Genomic DNA, 6,840 nt, shown 5'->3' with positions numbered 1-6,840 from the left:
ATACATTTTACACGATCGCCCAAGATCAAAAGAGCACCAACCAAAACAGCGGTGTCCGCTTTGATGCAGCAATCGAGAGCGAAAAGGACACATATTATAGTTACATAGTGGACATATGGGAACTTGACTACGGACCTGATTTTAAGGTCCCTTTGTTTAAGTGCAAATGGGTCAATCTGTTAGGCGGCGGGGTACAGGTAGACCCACAGTACGGAATGACAACAGTGGATCTGAAAAATCTTGGGTACACTGACGAACCGTTCGTCCTAGCCAATGATGTGGCACAGGTTATCTATGTGAAGGACATGTCTACCAAACCAAGAAAAAGAAAAGATAAGGAAGCGAATACATCATACGATGAGCCAAAGCGCCACATAGTTCTTTCAGGAAAAAGGGACATCCTGGGAGTGGACGGCAAGACAGACATGTCTGAAGATTATGAAAAGTTTCATGAAATTCCTCCCTTCAATGTCAAGGCTGACCCAAGCATCCTGATAAACAATGAAGATTATCCATGGTTACGGCGCAATAAGCAAATGACACAAGCGAAGAAAAAGTGAAGACTTTCTCCCGCAATAAGCAAATGCTATGTGGGTGAAATTATGATACCATCCCAACTTTCAACTTTTTCAGAGTTCATTTGAAATGCTTTCATGTCTTATGGTTCGAAACTTTGATACTTCGAAAGTGATTGTCCATTTTGTACACGAAGTGCATCAAGTTTTTGTCGTAACCCTCTCTACTTTTTGGAACATGCTATGTGGGTGAAATGATGAGACCATGCCAACTTTCAACCTTTTCAGAGTTCATTTTGAAATGCTTTCCAATTTCAGAGTCATTTAGCTTAAAGAATGAATTAATAGCAAACAGAATGAACTACAAAACTTTTATGAAAATAAAAACAATCAATTAAAATATTATGTTATGATCAACTAAAATAAAACTATAATATTCTTCAATAGCAAAAAGAATATAATTTGTGTGACCTAAAATCAAACTATAATTTGTGTGACCTAAAATAAAAAATAAATAGCAAAGAAGAAAAAAATAAATAGAAAAAAAATCTAATTTTATAGTAAAGTTATTCATAAACTAGTGATTCACACAAATTTTTAAAAATTCTAATTTAAACTATTTAAAATTTAAAACTAATGGCACTAACAGAAAGTTTATAATTTTTGTGACCTAAAAGCAAAAAGAAATCACTAAAAAACTGTAAGTATTTTGTTGTAAGTAGAAATAAAAAATAAATAGAAAAAAAATTCTAATTTTATAGTAAAGTTATTCATAAACTAGTGATTCACAGAAATTTTTAAAAATTCAAATTTAAACTATTTAAAATTTAAAACTAATGGCACTAACAGAAAGTTTATAATTTTTGTGACCTAAAAGCAAAAAGAAATCACTAAAAAACTGTAAGTATTTAGTTTTAAGTAGAAATAAAAAAATAAAAAACCAAAAAATGTAGAAATAAAAAAGAAAAAACCAAAAAAAATGCCACCTACTGGGCCTCCACGGCCTGAATATGACTAGAAACCCTACATGGGCCAGGATTCAGGCCCACAGAAGGCCCAATAGGCCCACAGGCAAAGCAGTGTCAAATTAGGCCCATAGACCTGCAGTTCAGAGGAGTTCGAGAGGGAGGAGGCAGCAGAGCTTATAAACTGATGTTGGGCGCTGTCAACTAGCGATGTGGGACTAAACTTTTGGGCGCGGGGCGCACAAGGGCATTGGTCCCGGTTGGTGGCACCAACCGGGACTAAAGGGTGCATTGGTCACGGTTCGTGGCACCAACCGTGACCATTGCCCCCCTTTAGTCCCGGTTGGTGCCACCAACCGGGACCAATGGGCTTCGCTTCCCGCCCTTTGGGCTGCTGAAAAGAGGCCATTGGTCTCGGTTCGTGGCAACAACCGGGACTAATGCCTACCTTTAGTCCCGGTTGCTGCCACGAACCGAGACTAAAGCCTCTGCTATATAAGGCCACACTTTGGAATTTTTCATTCTCATCTTGCAGTTGCAGTTGCCGACGCGCCAGGCTGCCCCGACGCCGCCCGCCCCCATCGTCGCCGTCGCCCGCGCCCATCGTCGCTGTCGCCCTCGACGCGCGCCGCCCCGGCCCACCCCCGTCGCCGTCGCCCTCGTCCCTGCCCCGACGCACACCGCCCCGTCCCGCCCTCGCCGTCGCCCGCGCTGGCCGGCCCCTTGCCCGCCGCCCGCCGCCCTGGCCCGCCGTCGCCGTCGCCCGCGTCTCCTACCCCAAGCGCGCGCCCACTGCCCTGTCGCCATCCTCGCCGCCGACTCCGCGGTCCTCCTCTGGTCCGGCCGGCGCCCTAGCTAGCATTTTTTTCATATATATGCTTTTTTTCATATATATATGCTTGTTTTTTATATATATGTATACATATGTTCTCTGTGTATATATCTATGTTCATGTATATATGCAAAAGATTAGGATTAGAAGAGGGAGAAGAATATTAGGATTTTTTATATATATGTATACATATGTTCTCTGTGTATATATGTATGTTCATGTATATATGCAAAAGATTAGGATTAGAAAAATTAGGATTTTTTTCTGTTCATAGATTTTTTTTGGTGATATTAATTATTGTAAATATGAAAATGTTTGTATATTCATATGAACAAATGAATTAGAAGAGGGAGAAGAAGAGGGGGTCGAGGGTCGTCGAACATGAGAGGAGGAAGAGGATAAAAAAAGAAGAGGAATAAGAAAAGAAAAAAGAGGAGAAGAAAGAATAGAGGAGATGATCTTCTCCTCTATTCTTTCTTCTCCTCTTTTTTTCTTCTTCTTCCTCTTTTTTTATCGGGAACGAGGGTCGTCGAGGGTCGCCGAGCAGTAGAGGAAGAAGAGGATAAAATAGAAGAGGAAGAAAAAAAAAGAGAGGGGTCGACGGTCGCCTAGGGGTCGAGGGTCGAGAGGGGGTCTAGGGTCGCCAAGAGGGGAGAGGAAGACGAGGAGAAATAAATAAGAAGAAGAAAAAAGAAGAAAAAGAAGAGGAGAAGAAGAAAGGAATAGTGGAGAAGAAGAGAAAATAGAATATATTCTATTTTCTCTTCTTCTCCACTATTCCTTTCTTCTTCTCCTCTTTTTTTTCTTCTTTTTTTTCTTCGACACATGGGGGGGGGGGTCGAGAACGTCGGACATTCATGAGAGAGGCGAGGAAGAAGGGGAAGAAGAGGGAGAAGAAGAGGAGAGGAAGAAGAGGAAGTCTTCTCCTCTATTCTTTCTTTTCTTCTTTTTTCTTCTTCTTCTTCCTCTTTATTTTATCGGGAACGAGGGTCGTCGAGAGGTCGAGGAGCGGTAGAGGAGAAACCCTAAATAGAAAGTATCGTCGGTGTGAGATACATGTACCGTCGGTGTCGGACACTACACCCACATCCCACAAGTGGCGCGGGCTTCGACGCCCACGTCACTTGTGGGACGTGGATGTAGTGTCTGACACCGAAGGCCACATGTATCTCACACCCACGATACTTGCTAGCTATTTAGGGTTTCCTCTACCGAAAAGAAGAGGAGAAATAAATAAGAAGAAGAAAAAAATAAGAAAAAGAAGAGGAGAAGAAGAAAGGAATAGTGGAGAAGAAGAGAAAATAGAATATATATTCTATTTTCTCTTTTCTCCACTATTCCTTTCTTATTCTCCTCTTTTTTTTCTTCTTTTCTTCTTCTTCTTCTTCTTCTTCTTCTTCTTCTTCTTAGCCGGAAGTAGAGAGAGGTTTCCTAGTGTCAAAGTATTGAAGAAATCCATGCCTTCATCATTAGCCGGAAGTAACCAGGGCATGTTGGTACGAAGTTCTGTAAAGTTATTCTGGAATGGAGTCCCGGATAGAATAATCCGCTTTTTGGTACGAATTCAGCAAAGGCCTTCCAAATAGCGATATACGGAAGGCTCTTGCTGAACTTTGTACCAAAAAGCGAATTATCCTATCTGGGACTCCGTTCCAGAACAACTTTGAAGAGCATCGTACCATCATGCACATGTTACTTTTGCCTAATGATGAAGACATGGTTTTGTTGAATCCTTTGACACTAGGCAACCTCCCGACCCCTCGGCGATCCTCTCGAACATGAGAGGAAGAAGAGGGTCGTCTAGGGGTCGAGGGTTCCAGGGTCGTCGAGGGTTCGAGGGGTCGAGGATCGCCGAGGGGTCGAGAGAGGTTTCCTAGTCTCAAAGTATTGAAGAAATCCATGCCTTCATCATTAGCCGGAAGTAACCAGGGCATGTTGGTACGAAGTTCTGCAAAGTTATTCTGGAATGGAGTCCCGGATAGAATAATCCGCTTTTTGGTACGAATTCAGCAAAGGCCTTCCAAATAGCGATATTCGGAAGGCTCTTGCTGAACTTTGTACCAAAAAGCGAATTATCCTATCTGGGACTCCGTTCCAGAACAACTTTGAAGAGCTTCGTACCATCATGCACATGTTACTTTCGCCTAATGATGAAGACATGGTTTTGTTGAATCCCTTGACACTAGGCAACCTCCTGACCCCTCGGCGATCCTATCGAACATGAGAGGAAGAAGAGGATAAAAAAGAAGAGGAAGAAGAAAAAAAAGGAGAAGAAAGAATAGAGGAGATCTTCTCCTCTATTCTTTCTTCTCCTCTTATTTTTCTTCTTCTTCCTCTTTTTTTTATCGGGAACGAGGGTCGTCGAGGGACATAGATGTAGTGTCATCGTTGTCGATATATACCCCCTCCCGATAGCTTACTATGATTAGGTAGCTAGTTCTACGTTTGGCACTAATATATCCATCTGTCATGTTTGAATAATAATTGCCATGTTGTAAATATTTGTAGAAACTATGGACACCGCCCTAGACGAAGCAACAAAAGAAGCGTTGTTGAGGGACATAATCGCAGAAGGAAGTGATGCCATCTCGTTGTTTCTCAACGAAACCGATGGTCTGGAAGGAGAGGGTGAACAAGCTGGCTACGGTGACCTAATGCCGGTGCAAGAAGAAGAACATGAGGACGGCTCCGGTGACCCAATGCCGGTGCAAGAAGGAGACCGTGATGACGGCTCCGGTGACCGAACCGAGTTCGGCCAGGTATATATATTAGTTAAGCCTATGCTGACTAGCTGATTGATGCATTCATTGTTTTGGTATGTACACATATTAATTAAGTCTTTGTTCTTTTTTCTAGCCCTACGAATCGAGCACAACTTCGGTAAAGAGACGAGGCCCGAAGAAAAAGTTGAGCTCGGATGAAAAGTTTGAGATCATAGCAATCGCGCCCGACGGCCAACCTATTGAACCCCTCCGGACAAAGAGCGCATTTGTTGCTCAGTGCGGGGTTCTGGTTAGGGACAAGATCCCGATAAGCATCCAGCAATGGTTTAAGCCGGCTACAGAAGACCCTGAGGTGTCTTATGTCAATGATATGCAGAAAAATGATCTTTGGACTGACCTAAAGTCAAATTTCACCCTACCGCCTGAGGATAATCCAGAGACCCCAGTTAAAGAGAAATTAATCAAGTCTTTTGCTCTGAAGAGGATGGCAGAACTATTCAGGAGGTGGAAGAAAGAGCTGAATAAGTTTGTCGAAAATAATGAGACACCAGAATTCAAGGGCAGATATGAGAAGATCAGATATCACTGGCCCGCATTTGTGGCCCACAAGACATCAGAAAAGAGTAAGAAGATGTCGGCGACAAACAAGCAAAATGCTGCGAAGAAGAAGCTTCACCATCGCACGGGGTCAGGTGGCTACCTCGTAGCCCGGCCTAAGTGGTCCAAGAGTGAGAATGATCTGGTTCATAAAGGGATCGAACCAGAGACAAATAACTGGCCAGACCATTGCCGGACTTGGTTCTTCGGGGCTGGCGGAACCCTGGACCCTGAAACAGGGAAGTGCATTTGGACGAACGATCAAATGGACATACCAGTCAGTAAGCTTAAGCAGTATATCGAAGCAGCGTAGGAAGGGACGTTCTTTCCAGACAGAGAGAACGACGAGCTCACAATGGCCCTCGGGAATCCTGAGCACCCTGGACGGACACGAGGCACGCCAGGCTCCGTTCCGTGGAAGGTTGGGTTTCCGGACGCAGGCGGTTACAAATCCCATGAGAGGAGGAAAAAAGTGCAGCAGGCCCAAATGCAGGCGCTGCAAGCAAGGGTGGACGCGATAGAGGAACGAGAAGCAAATCGCAGCAAACGTACTGCCGAAGCCTCCCCCGAAGCTACCCCGCCATCTTAGCGCAGAAGCAGCGTGGCTTCCACCGAGCTGCTTTAGCCAGAGCATGCCTTGACGGCTCCTGCCAGCTATCCCGTGGATGCTATCATGGAGTCTCAAAATTGCCACCTTATGACGCAATGGATGAATTTGAAGGTCAAGGCGGCTGTTGGCTCTGTTTATCCTACTGAACCCGGCGCAACTTTTCACTGCCGGCCGATTCCAGAAGGATATGCTAGGGTGATGGTGGATGAGATAACGGAGGGATTTGAGGACCTCCAGCTTGACCACCCTACCGGTGAAGGGGAGACTCGGCTGGGGTCTGCTTTGAAGACTCCATGCCTATGGCGGAAGGAGCTCATCAACCTTCCGAACTGGACGCCTCCACCTCCTCCTCCTCCGGCGAGTCAGGGCACTCCGCCTCCACCGCCTCCTCCTCCGGCGAGTGACGATCAGGGCCCTCGGCCGACTCCTTCTCCGGCGCGTGGCGGCACTCCGCCTCCTTCTCCGCCTGCGCCAACGCGCCCGAGCAGCCAGCCTCCTCCTCCGCCTCGTCAGCAAGGGCGGAAGAGACCTGCCGCCGCTCCAGCTGCAACGGCGCGTCGTAGTCCTTCTCCTCCGCCGCTTAAGCAAGTAAAGAAGA

The sequence above is a fragment of the Triticum urartu genome, chromosome 3A (assembly GCF_056163025.1).
Source record: "Triticum urartu cultivar PI428250 chromosome 3A, HENAU_Tu73, whole genome shotgun sequence".
Lineage (NCBI taxonomy): Eukaryota > Viridiplantae > Streptophyta > Magnoliopsida > Poales > Poaceae > Triticum > Triticum urartu.
This window is presented reverse-complemented; position numbering follows the sequence as displayed.